General features: G+C 41.2%; 1 long non-coding RNA gene and 4 other non-coding genes across 8 annotated transcripts; all 5 read right to left on the bottom strand.

Moving 5' to 3' along the window:
- Positions 1-691: 691 nt before the first annotated feature.
- LOC117479230 lies at positions 692-8,235 on the bottom strand. 4 transcript variants are annotated; one of them, XR_004555546.1, is made up of 10 exons: positions 8,122-8,235; positions 7,654-7,746; positions 7,031-7,175; positions 6,805-6,835; positions 6,404-6,497; positions 5,991-6,083; positions 5,618-5,708; positions 5,392-5,422; positions 3,058-3,151; positions 692-2,760 (listed from the first exon to the last, which is right to left on the bottom strand). It is a non-coding gene; the product is annotated as an uncharacterized LOC117479230 (long non-coding RNA). The 4 variants fall into 4 exon arrangements; XR_004555544.1 differs by having other exon boundaries at positions 7,031-7,128; positions 8,122-8,232; XR_004555545.1 differs by having other exon boundaries at positions 7,031-7,128; positions 8,134-8,231.
- On the bottom strand, positions 5,280-5,347 carry LOC117479245. The gene has a single exon (XR_004555550.1). It is a non-coding gene; the product is annotated as a small nucleolar RNA SNORD52 (small nucleolar RNA).
- Positions 5,497-5,564, bottom strand: LOC117479246. Its single transcript, XR_004555551.1, has one exon. It is a non-coding gene; the product is annotated as a small nucleolar RNA SNORD52 (small nucleolar RNA).
- LOC117479255 lies at positions 6,693-6,760 on the bottom strand. Its single transcript, XR_004555560.1, has one exon. It is a non-coding gene; the product is annotated as a small nucleolar RNA SNORD52 (small nucleolar RNA).
- LOC117479247 lies at positions 6,910-6,977 on the bottom strand. Its single transcript, XR_004555552.1, has one exon. It is a non-coding gene; the product is annotated as a small nucleolar RNA SNORD52 (small nucleolar RNA).
- Positions 8,236-17,299: the final 9,064 nt, after the last annotated feature.

Raw genomic sequence — 17,299 nt, forward strand, 5'->3', positions numbered from 1 at the left:
CTTCACTGTGCAAAACATAGCAGACTCGTGCGGACTCAGAGCCGTAACCGTAGCAGATCCAGAGATCCAGACTCATCATGCACGAGTCAACAGCAGACTCAGATTCGGTGAGCGGACTGAATGAGTGGATTACTCCACACAGTGCAAAACAGCAAACGGTTTCGGACTCCTCATGGTTTTCAGACTCAGTGAGTGTCAGCTCTGTTTGTGATAACGTAGATGCATACTGTGCACAGATGATTTGACGACTTCACCCAGTAAGAAGTAAGAAGCCAGATAATGCAATAAACAAGCATTAAGACACAAACGTTATTAGATCATGTTTGTGTAGGTTAATGTAACGTTAGTTTAATATGCTCGTGAAATGCAAATCTCAAGTGACAAATTCAAAATTACAAATACACAAACAGTTGACTCACTAGTAGCTCTAACATTTGAATTTATTTGAAGTTGGAGACTATGGGCTCCTGTTTCACCGGTAGGATTTCTACACTCTTGGTGATAATGATTCATATGACTCAAAGGACTTGTATGATCCGGATCTCTTCAATGACTAACTCAGAAGACCTTGAGTCCGTAAAAGGATCTGGATTTTCCATCTCTACTCCACATTGCTTTTCTTCCAGACTGCAACGCTGGTCCCGCAAATCAAGCAAGAACGTGATTGGTCGATATTCATTGTGGGGGGAGCAGGGGTGTTAGATAGATATAGAGTTGTAGTAAGTAGATAGAGTTCGCTATGATTTAGGTTTCGTTTATGCATAGGGTAGATTCTTTTAATTACATTTCCTTTATTTTTGGTGTATTTTTTACATTTTGGATTTGCTTGGCGAGCTACTTATTGAGGGCTTGCGACAGCCGTGGCGCCAGGATTTCAATTGTGGGTGGGCCAATCTAATTTCGTCTGGGCCTGTTCCAATAGATGTTTCTCGTTAACAAAAATAAGATAAAAATAAATGCCTGCATATCATTGTAGGCAACTGTGTAATGCATAATCCCTATAGTAAAGACACTTTTTCTAAACCCTTCTCTTTTCAACATTTTCACTTATAAGAAGCTTAAATATTATTTAAATGATTAAGCGGCACGCCGCAATGAGTGAAATTAAATGTTTAACTACTGCATGTTATTTTGTTTTGGTTCACAATACATTGATACGTTTAGAAACAAAGAGCATACAACGGCAGACTATGGAATAATGAGCGAGCACCTGATGTGTGTCTGTGTGGTTAGACTGCAGGCTGATGTACTTTTTAGCGGATCTAGCGAAGTGAGCGGCCGTGCGTAAAAGGCACTGGTTCTCTGACGCGGCACTTTTCAGAGGCTGCAGATTTATCATTAGGCTACTTCCTTCTGATACTGCAGAGCTTTCATAAGCTGAACGTACGTTTCATACTAAAGCAGCTGGGCAGCAGATACTGTTGCTTCACACTCATAAGCTTTGCTGATGTGGGCTGGAGAATGCCTGCCGCGTCAGGGTGCGCTCCGGTAGTTGCAAATGGCACGACATTTTAGCTCTACGTTTCTTAATCATTTCCCTAGATATTTAGTCTCAATATGAAATGAGGAATCTCTTGCTTTGCACACATGAGAATTATGTCCGGTAAAACTCTATGTGTTCCCGATTTTTCTCAATGATCTCTCCCTGTCGGCCCTCTGGATTGAGTAGCTGATGGAGGATGGTTCCATGGTCAGACTTCTCGCACTGTCTGTAGTTTGTATTTCTCTCCATAGCTATTGCATGAGCTGCTCTGCATTCGTGTTTACTGAGAGCATAGTCGATATGTTTCCAGTCCCTGTAACCATGGCGACTGAATGTATCTTCTCCGCCGGCCACGCCTCTCTCACTAAAATGCCGGCACATTTTACAAAACACACTGTCCTTGCTAATGCTATATTCCAATAATGTGTACTTGTCATACCAGTGGGCAGCGAAGCTCCTTTTCCTTTGTCCGAAAAGTGTCTGAGGGTACTTTATGAGCTTTGGCTGTGTAGCCGCCGGGTCATCTATGGCTGATGGGTCCGGCACTGGGATGCTATTTTCTGTAGTCCTTCCAACAGATGCTACGTCCCGCAGAGGGACTGAGCTCAGCGGGGACACAACATTAAACACACTCTCGTCTCTCTTAGGCGGCACCTGCTGTGAGGATGATGAGTGTGGTGGTTCTGGCGGCGGCGACTCTGTTCTTACTCTTTTTAAAAACCTGAACATCGATTGTTGTGACATCGTTAGTGAGTGTGGTATATTTTTTGTGTGTGTGAGTAGTCCACTGTCCACCATCTGCACGCGTCCGCGAGACGTTCTAAGATGTGTTTGCTCGCGCTTCCACTATGAGTTCGGTCCATTTTACGTTAATTCATGTTACTTTTACTAGTTTTTTTAAAGGGATACACATGTTTGCTCTTATTTTATTATGTAATTGTTAGTTTTGATAATCAAAAATAAAAATGTCGGAAGCTATATTTTCGCCCAGTCATTTTTGATCAATGAATGGGTGGGCCCAGTGACAGAGTGGGTGGGCCTGGGCCCAGTAGGCCCACCCATAACGCCGCGGCTGGCTTGCGAGCTACCGGTAGCTCACGATCGACGTGTTGGAGACCCCTGGTTTAGATGAATAGCCTTGTACAACAAGACGGAGGACAGGAGAGTCCGAGTTTCACTCCCAAGTGACTCCATGCCCCTGCAGAGCCCAGTAGAACTGTTCCACCCGGCTTTTCATGCGTCTGCACGTCCTCCAGATCCAGGTCCTTCAGTCACACCTGTCGGAGCGAAACAGTTAGTGACCTGTGTTTGGCTGCCACACATTCTCAACAGGAGCTGAACAGTCCGAGTGTCTCAGTGCGCTGCGAGTAAACTTCAGTTTGCATCAGTTGAACCAAAATACTGAATCATCATAGACCATCTCAGACCAAAGCTCTTCCAAGTCCCATTTAGATCCAATAAGCCAAGGTCATACAATTCCAAGATCACATGGTCCATTTATGATGAGCCAGTGCAGTCCCAGATGTAACCCTTTATAATAAAGCCCAGCAACAATACTGCATTATTACACTCACCCTCATTATAACTCCAGCCTTGGAGTCAGCATCCAGGTTTGTGGTTGAGATGTGGATATGTCCCAGCAACTCCTTCCATCAGTGTGTGGACGAGCTGCAAGGCAACGGGACATCAGTACCAGCACATGGCAAAACAACGAGACGTTTAGAGAACACACCTGATGATGTTAAGCCCATCTACTGCAATCACACCTCAAACGGGTCAGTAGAGGAATGTTACCAGCTCCGACTTCTTTAAGGCCCTACGAAATGCGTTCACTAATCAGAAGCACTCATTATCTCAACATATACAGGGTTCTTACACCTTTTCCAAAGTCAAATTCAAGCACTTTTCAAGCATTTTCAAGGTGCATTTTCAAGCATCTTACAGCTGTTGTAAATTACATATTTATAGACACATACTTATACTCAAATGATTATTTCCCTACCTCACATTAAATCAGATGTTCTTTATGCTATAAACAACCAAATGTGTGTTTCATAATAGCATTCTACATGAGGATGAAAAATTAAAAATGTTAGAAAAGAAAACTAAGTTTAATATTTCAAAATGTGTGACCCATCTGTACGTAGACTGGGCATCCCATATAACCTGGCTGAGCCAATATAAAACAATCAGCCAAATAACTTTTCAATATATTATTGATTACTATTTTTGAGGTACTTTTAGGTTGGCAGTAAACACAAGTCAGAGGTAAATGGTGTACTTTGACTCCACTACATGTATTTAATACCTTTAGTTACTTTACAGATGTGGATGAATGATGTGAAATATAATCAAGTGTTAAATCAGACTTTAGTTCCACCTGGAGTAAATTCACAAGCTACCCTGCAGTATACAAAGTCATTCAAACTAGCTGCACCTTTACCAGCTTTGAGAACACTTTCATGATCAATCATTATAAAACATATCATATACAATTATTAGGGATGCTCCGATCGCCCATTTTGGAGCCGATCGCCGGAATCAGTATCGGCCGATACCGATATCGCTCTCTTTTCCTCTCTCCCCCTCTCTCTCTCTCCTGACAGCCCGTCAGTATCTCCTGCAGCTCACTGATCCAGTAATGAGCGACCCGACAGTGAAGAATAAATATATTTATATCTAGTTTAGCTTGCTCCAGAGGTAGATAAAATAGCTAAGTGTGTTAGGTCTAACTCTTAATGTGTGTTCTGCTCTGCTCACTGGTCCGTCACAGCGGGTGGAGCTGCAGGATTTCTGCTTCACACAGACGTTGCATACCGCTATTTTATTGTCATTTTCGGACACTTAAAATACTGCCAGACTAGTGAAGCCATTTTGGCGAGCTTGTTTTGCCGCGCACAGAGAAAAGTGTCATGTATTTTACATGCAACGATAGCCTAATCTAAAATGCTCTACTACAGCGTACCTTTCGTGTGGTGTGTGGCTCGTCAGCGCAGACTCTCGCATCGTTATTGTTGCACACTTTGCAGGAGGCTACTCTTGGGCTTCGCTTGACCCTCGTCTTAGCCATGGCTTGTATTTGTCTTCTGCTAGCCAACGCTCGTTGAAACGGCAACCTCCTGGCATACTGTCATCTATCACTCTCATCAGAATGCCCAGGTCACACACGTAACAAAAACACTTGCCGGTCACGCGCATAGCGCGGGAAGGCCGGAGCGGAGCTGTTTTATGTAAAAGCGAAGCAATTAAGCGCGCTCAGACTTCTTTATTTTCTTTTAATCTAAAAAGCGAAGTAAAGCATTTACAATTTCAAGCACTTTATCCCAAATTCAAGCACCATTCCCAAAATGCAAGCACTTTTCAAACCTTGAAAACACCTCGTACAATTTCAAGCATTTTCAAGGATTTCCAGCACCCGTACGCACCCTGCATATAAAAACCAATTATACGGCTAAAAGTTAGATAAATATTTGTAATGTGGCTGAGGCAAACCTCAGGTTTCCAGTGAATGTCTGCCACTGTTTAAGTTGCACTGAAATGAGGCAGCACAAATGACAGCCCGAGGCTTCTTAAGTGTGACAGCACTCCAAAAAAGGCAGCATTCATAAGAAACTGCCTTTAATAATCAAACACACGTCTTACGCTTCAGATTTATCTTCATGGTCATTTGGAATAACTCAGTGGTTGTGTAGATAAGGGAAACTAAACAACAACCATGCTTTAAAAAAAGATAGTCCAGCAGTAACAAGTCTACATGATAAGCAGTACGTGGGTTTAACATACTGGTGTGGTTATGTGGTCAGTGCACTGTGAAGACATCTTCATCTTTTGTCAGAGACTCTAGTCTATGAAATCATCATCCCACATAACAGAAGATTAAAGGAAACATGATTTAATAGCACACTTACCTAAGAGAGAGTCTCCAACATCTTGAGAAACCTGGTGATGAGATCAGAGAAAAGTATTAGAACATGTTCTAATGTTTGCACTTTGTTTACAGTTCATATTGGGCATACTCAGTGCACTGTGAAGAAATCTTCATGATTTATCAGAGACTCTAGTCTAGTTGATCATCATTGCAGCCTTTTGGTTCTCATTGCACACCATTGTGCTGCATCCCAACCCAACACTCACCATGTGCTCATGGCTGCAGACTCCCCCCCCCCCCCCCTCAGGTAGGGGGTCAAATGATCTTTCAGAGCATCCACCTTTAGGCAGTGTGACCCTGAAACAGCAGGGAGAGTCATTTCAATCAAATTGTTTCTCAGATTCCTATAAAAAGGCATGCACACTTCTTAAAGTTAAACATTTATAAAGATGCATAAAGATGTTGGCAGCTGTAGTAAACACAGATGCCTGTATCTCAGGTTTTAAATAGAGTTTAATGAAGCAAAGGGGACGTAAACATTTCAAATACACCTTTAATAGTATTTTCAGTAATTTAAAACATTAAGGACATTGTAATTATATCATTTATTTAAATCCCTACGGTCAAATTAACACTCACTTTGTTCAACCATCTTTTAACTTGGTTCTCCTCGAGTTCCTTGGGCACTTGGTTTTCTGCGTAGTGAACTCCGCGCTGGGACTCGTTGTAGATCTAAAGAACAAGGAGCACATGTTGCAGTCAGGTCTCCCTCCATCACAGTAACCAATGGCTGCCACACATTCTCAACAGGAGCTGAACAGTCCGAGTGTCTCAGTGCGCTGCGAGTAAACTTCAGTTTGCATCAGTTGAACCAAAATACTGAATCATCATAGACCATCTCAAACCAAAGCTCTTCCAAGTCCCATTTAGATCCAATAAGCCAAGGTCATACAATTCCAAGATCACATGGTCCATTTATGATGAGCCAGTGCAGTCCCAGATGTAACCCTTTATAATAAAGCCCAGCAACAATACTGCATTATTACACTCACCCTCATTATAACTCCAGCCTTGGAGTCAGCATCCAGGTTTGTGGTTGAGATGTGGATATGTCCCAGCAACTCCTTCCATCAGTGTGTGGACGAGCTGCAAGGCAACGAGACATCAGTACCAGCACATGGCAAAACAACGAGACGTTTAGAGAACACACCTGATGATGTTAAGCCCATCTACTGCAATCACACCTCAAACGGGTCAGTAGAGGAATGTTACCAGCTGTTATGATTCTTTGAAGTCTACATGATAAGCAGTACGTGGGTTTAACATACTGGTGTGGTTATGTGGTCAGTGCACTGTGAAGACATCTTCATCTTTTGTCAGAGACTCTAGTCTATGAAATCATCATCCCACATAACAGAAGATTAAAGGAAACATGATTTAATAGCACACTTACCTAAGAGAGAGTCTCCAACATCTTGAGAAACCTGGTGATGAGATCAGAGAAAAGTATTAGAACATGTTCTAATGTTTGCACTTTGTTTACAGTTCATATTGGGCATACTCAGTGCACTGTGAAGAAATCTTCATGATTTATCAGAGACTCTAGTCTAGTTGATCATCATTGCAGCCTTTTGGTTCTCATTGCACACCATTGTGCTGCATCTCAACCCAACACTCACCATGTGCTCCTGGCTGCAGACTCCCCCCCCCCCTCAGGTAGGACTCAGGTAGGGGGTCAAATGATCTTTCAGAGCATCCACCTTTAGGCAGTGTGATCCTGAAACAGCAGCGAGGGTCATTTCAATCTAATTGTTTCTCAGATTCCTATAAAAGGCATGCACAGTTCTTAAAGTTAAACATGTATACAGATACATCAAGAGGTTCGCATCTGTAGTAAACACAGATGCCTGTATTTCAGTTTTTTTTTTTTTTAAATAGAGTTTAATGAAGCAAAGGGGACGTAAACATTTCAAATACACCTTTTGCATGCAATTTCAGTAATTTAAACATTAAGGACATAATAAATTCAGAGAGCCTTAAAGTAGACTATTTTGAAAGTCACATGTAAATGTGGTGGGGGGCTTGTACTGAGGCCTAACGCCCTGCAGAGGGTGCTAGTGCAGTCTTTACCCGCCAGGAAAACAGTATTAGAAGTTATTTGCAATTACATGTTTTCACTTGTTTTACAATTAATTCAAATTAAATGACTTGCATATAAAAATACAAGCTTGTACAAAATGGGGAACATTGTAATGTTATCATTTGTTTATAGGCCTACCCCTATGGTCAAATGAACACTCACTTTAGTCAACCATCTTTTAACTTGGTTCTCCTCGAGTTCCTTGGGCACTTGGTGTTCTGCGTAGTGAACTCCATGGTGGGACTCATTGTAGATCTAAAGAACAAAGAGCACATGCTGCAGTCAGGTCTCCCGCCATTACAGTTGCCATGTGCTCGGCATGAAGAGCTTCTGCACGCGCTGGTCGCATCTCGCCGATTGATACTACAAAATCCTTTATATACAGTTTGTTACATAAGCCTTAAAAGCACAAGGTCATCAGTGTGCCTTTGGATGAACGAAATGTACTTTAGCTCTCTAGCTATTTTATTCACGCAGTTTAAACCAAAGTATAGCCTCTAGCTGTATGTATTATAAATGATTGGGCTTCTTGTCGGACGTCCACTGACTAACGTAGAGCGTTCACACGGGATCTGCGGGTCATATGATGTCCTGTGAGGAACAGAAACACAAGCAGCCCGCTGGACTCACATCTCTAGATACCTCATTACTCCTCCGGCTCCGATGCTCCGATGCAAGTCCGGTGTAGGTACCATATGTGTTCGGCCTACCAGATGTGTTCGGGGTCCGTTACGCTTACCAATGACGTCACGCATTGGCTGTACCGTAACCCAAGAGGACATTTTACACGGTCAAATTCCGAATGTATTGAAACTCCAGACTCAACGTAAGAGCTTGAGCCTCTTCGGGGGGTGCTAACATTTAAACATACACTTCATTCTTTACTTTGTCCGTTATTATATGTAGAAGATATTACTTTTTTCTCCGTCATGTTGTTTCCATAGCAACAACTTCAAAATAAAAGCATCTAAATAGATTTGTGTTCTACACACCAAAATACGTTATTTGAACACCCCTCTCGATCGATTTACAAGAAAAATTAGTATGGCCCGCCCTAATACACCAACGCAGTTTTTAAAGATATACATTTTTCAACACAGAATCATTTACCAAATTACACCATATCCAATCATTTTACGAGTCAGAAAATGCTATCTGTTCATTGCAGTTATTGTTTATTGAATTAGATTACCATGAGCTCAACATAATTATGTAGAGTACAAGTCCACAGCCAAGAAAATGTTATTTGCATATCATTTTATTTATGAATATGGAATTATGGAATTCTAACACTGGAATTTGTTATTATTTACTATAACTTTATTATATTATTCGGGTACAGCCCTACTGTACCCGAATATCCGAATATTCGTTCGTTGGAGTACTATTCGGGTTTCAATTTCGTTATTCAGATATTCGTTTTGTTTGTTTTTTCCCCGTTTTTTTTTCAAATTGAATTTATTGAAATCTCCAATATCAACGTAAGAGCTTGTGCCTCTTCGGGGGGTGCTAACACTTAACCATAAACGTTATCGTTTACTTTCTCCGTCTTTATATGTAGATATTACTTTTCTCCGTTAATCTCTGTCACGTTGTTTCCAAAGCAACAACAACTTCCTGTCAACTGCGCTAACTCTCCTTCAAAATAAAAGCATGTCCATAAATAGGACATGCCAAATTACACTTAAGACATATACAACTGCAACGAAAGTAACAAACACAATGCGATATCCTTTTCAATTTCAAAGAACACAAATTGGGTTACATTAACAAATAACTATAAAACAACAATACTGTAGAATAACAAAATGAATGCCGTGAATACACCGAAATACACGTGTTGAAGCGGTTCGCTGCTGATTACTACGATTACCGTACAGCTAATCACAATGGGTGACGTCATTGGTAAGCGACGGACCCCGAACACATATGGTAGGGCGAACACATATGGGGTGTTTCTCAATCGCGAGTAAAGCTGCTTCCGAGCCACTATTTCAAGCATACTACGTCATCGAGTGCCGCCGAAGTACTGTTCCAATCTCCAGTATACTTGGAAATCTACCGAGCCCGGCGTACTCCGTTTGGAGAAATATCGAGTGTGCACATGAGTAGACTTCGCGGCCTTAAAATCCCCACAATGCTTTGCGCACGGACCAATTTCCCCAAATCTGTGGCGGAAGATGTAAGGCGGGGCCTCTCATATGACGCACACCTGCACACTTGCTAGCCTGTTCCACTCTTTGTTTTCCGAATGGCAGGAAGTATTCTTGACTCGCTTCTGAAGCAAGATGCTCGGCAGACATGTGCTACCAAGCAAGCGTACTCGCGATTGAGAAACACCCATGGTACTGACACCGGACTGCGGCGGCGGCTTCTTCTTCTTCTTCTTCTTCTCCTCTTTTTAATGGCGGATCGCAAACAGCTTTTGGTTGCATACCGCCACCTACTGTACACGAGTGTGTATCATCATGTCATCCCTCTAATAAACCAGCATATCGAAAACATAAAACTAAGAAACCATAAAATAAAATAAAACAAAACAAAAACAAAAAACAAATCATCCATGATCTATTCTAACCTACTGTTAGATTATTTTCCCTATCCCAGTTTCCCTCAAAACAGTGCCTTTCTGGTAGCTCTTACTCCTTCTCCTTCTGTTCCCAGAATACCAGCTACATTCCACTCCCTCTCTGCCTCTAAAACTTTAGCCCTTCATTTTCCTCTTTCAACTCTATAGGTGACACAATGTAATAAAATATGTTCCACATCTTCTTTAACTCCACAGTTCCCACACTTGTCACTGTCACTTTTCCCCATGACATACAGCGTACCATTCAATGCAGTGTGATTTAGTCTGAGCCTAGCTATCATGATTTCCTCCCTTCTATTTCTTTCTTTATAAATATGAATTGTAATTGTCTTTTGCACTTGATGATACTCTTTGCCTTTCTGGTCTTTCTCCCACCTTTTCTGCCAGATCTCCATCCCTTTCTTCTTAATTACTGCTTTTCCTTCTCCTTCTCCAAGTTGATGTGATTTCCTTTTGTAGTGCACTTTTTGCTAATCTATCAGCACACTCGTTCCCTTTCACCCCCTCATGTGCAGGCACCCAGCAGAACTGCAGATCTATACCGCTTCTGTGAAGTCTTAACAGGCTGTGATTGATTTCTATGAGTATGTCTTCTCTGGCAGTTGTTGTTGACTGTATGCTTTGTAAACTGGATAATGAATCTGTGCACATCACCACCCTATCTGGTCTGACCTCTTCCACCCACTGTAATCCTATTACTACAGCCAGCATTTCTGCTGTATACACTGAAAGTTGGTCTGACGCTCTTTTTGATATCGATATTTTAAATTCTGGGATATATATACCAATTCCGACACACTCTTCCTTGTTCTTAGAACCATCTGTGTATATTTTGAGGTAATTGTGATAATTACTCCTGAGGTACAAACTTGTTTTGAATCCTACTTCACTTATTTGCCACTCTCTTTTCTTTTCTACAATACTCACATCTATATTTACTATTGGAAAAAGCCATGGGGGTACACTACTGAATGGATTTGATGGTGAAAACTCTAACTCATGCATGCCATATGTCCTTATTTTTCCTTTACTTGTCCATCCAAACCCACGCTCCTGAAACTTGGAATATTCCCAGCACTCCTGTAATGTTTTGTTTGTGACATTTCCTTCCCCACTTCCTTTTAACCTGACCCAATAAGCAAGAGCAATTTTCTCTCTTCTTAGCTCCAATGGAGTCTCTCCTGCTTCAACTAATATTGCATTAGTAGGGGTTGACTTAATTGCACCTATACACAACCGTAATGCTTTATATTGTAACCTATCCATTTTTAGTAATGACGTTTTTGCTGCTGCTGCATATATTATACACCCGTAATCCAGAGTTCTCCTCATAATTGCACTATAGATGTCGATTAATGCCTGTTTGTCTGCTCCCCAGTCACATCCAGCCACTGCTCTTAATAGGTTCAACACTTTTTTGGATTTTGTTTCCAAATGTTTAATATGAGTTTTCCATGTACATTTACTATCTAACCATAGCCCCAGATATTTAAATTCATTGACCTCATTCATCGGCTTTCCATATGATGTAAGCTTCTCAGTCTCCATCTTGCATTTATTTGTACATTTCATGAAGCAAGATTTGCTTGCTGACAGCTTGAAACCCCAGTTGTATGACCACTTCTCCACTTTCTTTATAGCTTTCCCTATCTTTTCAAACACATATGGAACATTTCTTCCCCTTATCCATATGTCCCCGTCATCTGCATAGCGCAGATTTTATGCATCCATCCAAATTACTAAAAATGTCATTTCCGCAGGATCCTTCCCTGGTTTATTAAATGGCAATATGACTTCCGTTTTCCAACTCCTTGGTAAAACTCAATTTCTCCAGATTTTATGAAATAGTCTCAGTACTCATTTGAATGTTTCCACAGGTAACTGCTGGAACATGGCATAGCATAACTGACCTTGTCCTGGTGCTGAGTATCCTGTACCTTGTAAAGCTATTTTAAGTTCTGCTATTGAGAAGTCTACATCAAGAGCTGATTTATCATCCCGTCTTTTTTCCCTCACATTTTCATTTTCTCTTAATACACACTCTTTTTGCTGTCTATGTTTGTCATCCAGGTGCTCCCCACTATGCACCGCGGCAAATGCCCTACCTAAACATTCTGCCTTCTCTTCATTTGAAACTGCCACTTTATCCCCATCAATCAAAGCGGGAATTTTAACCGACTTCCTTTTCCCATTCATCTGTTTAAACAAAGACCATACATCCAGAGAGATGGTCATTGATTTCAGGAGGAAGAGGACATCTCCTCCTCTGCCCCTGTGCATTCTGGGAGAGGATGTGGCAGTTGTGGAGGTCTACAAGTACCTGGGAGTGCACTTAGACAATGGGCTGAACTGGAGGATCAACACTGACGCTGTGTACAAGAAGGGGATGAGCCGACTCTATTTTCTGAGGAAGCTGAGATCCTTCAACGTATGCAGTAAGATGCTGGAGATCTTCTATCAGTCTGTTGTGGCTAGTGCACTCTTCTTTGCTGCGGTCTGCTGGGGGGGCAGCATCAGAGCCGGTGACACCAGCAGGATCAATAAACTGATCAGGAAAGCTGGGTCAGTCATCGGCATCAAGCTAGACCCCTTTGAAGCTGTGGTGGAGAGGAGGACACTGAACAGGCTGTTGTCCATCATGGATAACCCCACCCATCCTCTCCACCTGCAGCTGGACAGTCAACGGAGCTCCTTCTCCAACAGAATGCTGCAGCTCCCCTGTCACAAGGACAGATACTGGAAAACATTCCTGCCCACTGCAATAACACTGTACAATAAATCACCTCTGGCTGGAAGAGAACTCTCTGCTCCATAGTTTCTCTAGAAATAAAACCACCTTGTATATTTTACTCACACATAATCTGTTTCATATTTAATACTCCATAATTCCATATATTTTGAATATATATATATTTGTATATATATATATATATATATAATATCTGTATGTATATTTTCTATTTTCTATTTTGACATGTATATTTTATATTTTATTTTATATTTTATTTTATTTTATTTCTATTCTTGTATATTTTGTTTTATTGTAAAATGCCTTTTATGCTGCTGTAACAAAAACAATTTCCCAATTTGGGATCAATAAAGTACGATCTATCTATCTATCTATCCCCTAACTTTACTCCTCTTCCAATGGTGGAACAAAACTCTCTCCATGACGTCTTTTTTGTGTATTTTATTGTTTTACGGGCCACTGCCCTTTTCCTTTGATAATCTGTAATATTGTCTTGTGACAAGTCTTTCTTTAAAGACCTAAATGCCTTGTTTCGTTCTTTAATAGCTCTGCTACATTCCTCATTCCACCTCGGCACCACCTTCTTCCTACCCTCTGTTGTTCTTGTTGGTATAGTTTTATTTGCTGCTTCTTTAATGTGCATTGTGACTTGATTTGAGCACTCCTCTATACTTCCTTCTAATGCTAATAATTGTGCTGACTCCTTACAGTAAAGCCTAAATGTTTCCCAGTCAGCTTTACCAAAGCACCACCTGGTAAATACACTCCCTTCCTGTCAACATACATTTGTGTTGATGAGTGTAAAGACTGGGTAATGATCACTTCCTATGGTAGAGTCACTTTTTACATACCATTCACATGATTTAACTAAACTATCCGTCACCAGTGTGAGGTCCAAACATGACTGTGTCCCCCTATTCACGTCTATTCTTGTTTTCTGTCCATCATTAAGGCAAAACAGTGATCTTTCCTCTAGCATTTCTTCTACGACATCCCCATTACTGTCTGTTTGACTGCTTCCCCACAGGCTGTTGTGAGCATTAAAATCACCACACCATACTTCCCTTCTATGAGCCGTCCCTGCTATTGTCTGTAAGGTTTCAATGTTCAGATTTTTGCACGGGTTATAGAAATTGATAAGCTTTATGTTCCCTTCTTTCCTTGGGCTGAATATTTCTACTATGACACATTCCTTGTCTTCCGGGGATGGGACTACCCTATAGGCCAGCCCATCCTTTAGGAAAGTAACACACCCTCCACCATTTTGATTGCTAACTCTATCATATCTTATAGAGCTGAACCCTGGAATCACAAAGTCTAGATGAGGTTTTAACCAAGACTCTTGCACACAAATTACATCTGGCAATGTTTGTCACTCATAGACATGTTTTTTAAACTCCTGTCCATTAGCTATGAGGCTTCTAGCATTCCACTGGAGTATGTGAATTACCATTAGTAACGTGCTAACCCTCATCTTGATTGTCCGTTTCTCCCACATCTTGTGTTGCTAATGCATGTATCTGGTCTGCTTTTATATCTCTAATGTTAAGGAATGTCCCCGCAGCCTGCACTATGGTTTTGATTCTGTCACTTTTCTTCTTCAGCTGTGCTGCAACATTAATGGTATGGCAGATGAAGGCCATACAATTGACTTTCTTTACCACGAGAATGCTATCATCTTCTTTATTTTCCACAGGTACTTGGCTTTGATTTGTAACCTGACTTTCTGTAATGTTTCCACTCTGTACTAAGTTTCTTTGAACCCTTCCACTAGGAGCCTGATTGTTTGCTTCCGTTTCCCTACCCTTCTTTAGAGCTTCTGCATATGAGACTTTACTGAGTACTTTGACCCTCTGAGCTTCTCTGGCTTCTCTCTGCACTACACATCCACCAAACGCCGCACTGTGCTCTCCTCCACAATTACAGCATTTAATCTTTGCCTCTTTTTCACATTTCCCATACTCATGCTGACCTCCACATCTCGCTCACCTTAGTTTTCCTTTACACTGTGGTTTTGGGATGAATTCCCTCACACTGTAGTTCATGTATCCTATTTGCACAGATTTCGGTATATTTTTCTCAAACTGAATAACTACTGAAAGTGTTTCCTTCAATGTACCATCTCGTTTGCTCATAAGTCTGTTGGCTTTTCCTCCTTTAATCTCCTTTTTAACATCCATTATTGTGATTATAGAAATGTGTTTTTATGTGATTGTAGTTATTACATGTACAGCACTTTGGCCCGACCAAAAATCGCTTTTAAATGTGCTTTATAAATAAACCTTGATTTGATTTGATTTGATTTGATTTGATCCATAGACATATTTAATGGGACTCCAGATATGACTCCTCTCAACATTGCCATTGCTCCTGGGATATGAGCCTTCATTTTTTCCCCACTGAGTGTCGTCATTTTAAGTATTTTGTCTTGCTGCTGCTTGCTGGATGCTTGTAACAAAACTCGTTTGTTGTTCATAAACTTGGCAAATTTGATTTCTTTCTCAATTGATTTTGTCAGCTGAATCGGGTGGTAATGCCCACCATCCTGATTGAATTCAATTATAACTTTCCACTCCTGTTCTAGTTCTTTATTCGAAATTGCTTGGTTTCCATTTTGACTGACTTTTGATTTTTTGTTTTGGCCAGCCTTGCCTGCTTCACCCGACCAATCCGACCAACTTTGCGCTCTTGCTGAGCTATCTCTTTCTCTCAAAGCCCTTTTCTTCCTCACAGCTTTGGTTTCCTCCCATTCCATATCAGCTCTGTGGTTCCCATCTGAGCTGGTTGACATGATGATACAGTCAATGTACAGTTTATGCTAATCCGCCCAATAAAAACAATCCAATGCTACCGTTTCTGTATGTTTCGATGTTTTTCCGATTCTCTCTGAACTTTCTGCAACGTGTCTCCGACTTCACTTCCTTCTTCCGGCTTCGCGTCTCTTCTGTTTGTTTAATGCAGACTAGGCAGTTATGCAGCGCCCCCACCGTCAGTAAATGGAAGAAAAGAACTCCGTTTATAATGTTGCTGTCTGGAAATGTGTAATGACAAAGAAGAGGCCGGATAAGTTACATATTGATAATATCGCTGACCAAATTCAAATAAACGATGAGATCAAACAAATCCCAGCCTAATATTCTGGTAAAGTCCACTATTTTCTCTTTCCCAAAATAATGAATCGACTGCTATAACGGTTTAATCGATGCAACTCAAAAATAAGAGACAAAGCTTTTCTGAACAGAACTCCCTGTTTCTTCAGCTACCTGTAACATCAAGTAAAGCTCTAATATCTTATCTGTGAATCAGGCGACATGAAACGCTGTAAAATTAAAAAGAAACAGTTACATAACAATTTGTCGCCAGAGGCTTATTGGTTTATTCAAGTTTATTTGATCTGACTTTTTGCATGGCCTTACTTTCAGAACACCTTTTACATTAAGAGATTGTCATTCTAAAAACACCATAAACATTGATCTCATACATTAACAGTGAGTGAAGTACTACTATCTTCGTAAAAGCAACATTTTTTTTTCGCGCAGTCCATTCGTTTGTGATATTGTGGCCTTCATCATGTTCGCTTTCAGAAAGATGGAATGCACCATTAGGGATAATATTTGAGGGGAAATGATGGGACCCTTGCAGTGTCTTCCACATCATTAACTTTGCCTGAAGCTCTATCTCATAGAGATACTGTATTTCTGATCTTACATGTGACCAGGTGGGCCCTGCTTCCTATAACTTTGTGTGAGGTTATAACATTATATATATTTCTTAACCCTTATGTTATGTTCGGGTCTCCCGTGACCCGTTTCAATTTAAAATTATATAATAACTACGCTCTAGTTTTTTTTATCGGAACAAGGCTTCATGATATCCTCCACAACAGCTATATAAACACTACAAAACTGATTTTGACCATTTTAGCCAAGTCTGAAGGTCTCTAAAAAAGTGTATAATTTGGTGTTCAGGTCTGGGAAGACCCAGCAGAATTGTTGTGGGTCACTCGGGGTCAAATTTGGCCCAATCAAGATTCATCTTTGACTTTATTAATGATGACAGGAGGCACAGCAGCACACTAGAGGTTCCTCAATACTCTAATTTCCCCTCCTCGACTCCTCGGTCCTCCGGTAGTGACCCGGAAATGGATTTCAGCGTGCCATGTTGAAGGACATCTAATTTCTCTAAATGCACATCGAGGACCGAGCATCGAGCATCGAGGAGGCTCTCTGGAGGAGCTATAACCGAGGAGACACTGGCTGCGTCTCAGGTCGACTATTTTCATTTCCTCGCTCCTCGGTCTCGGTCTCACCGGAAGTTGATTTGTCTGAGCCATCTTGAGTAGCGTCCCATGGCTCTTATTTCTGCCGGAGGACCGAGGATCGAGGAGCGAGGAGCGATAATGGAGGAGCGATAACCGAGGAACCACCAGACCATCCTCCGATGAAATCCTCAGATACTCGCTCCGCCCC

This window comes from Trematomus bernacchii, unplaced genomic scaffold (genome assembly GCF_902827165.1).
Source record: "Trematomus bernacchii unplaced genomic scaffold, fTreBer1.1, whole genome shotgun sequence".
Classification (NCBI taxonomy): Eukaryota; Metazoa; Chordata; class Actinopteri; order Perciformes; family Nototheniidae; genus Trematomus; species Trematomus bernacchii.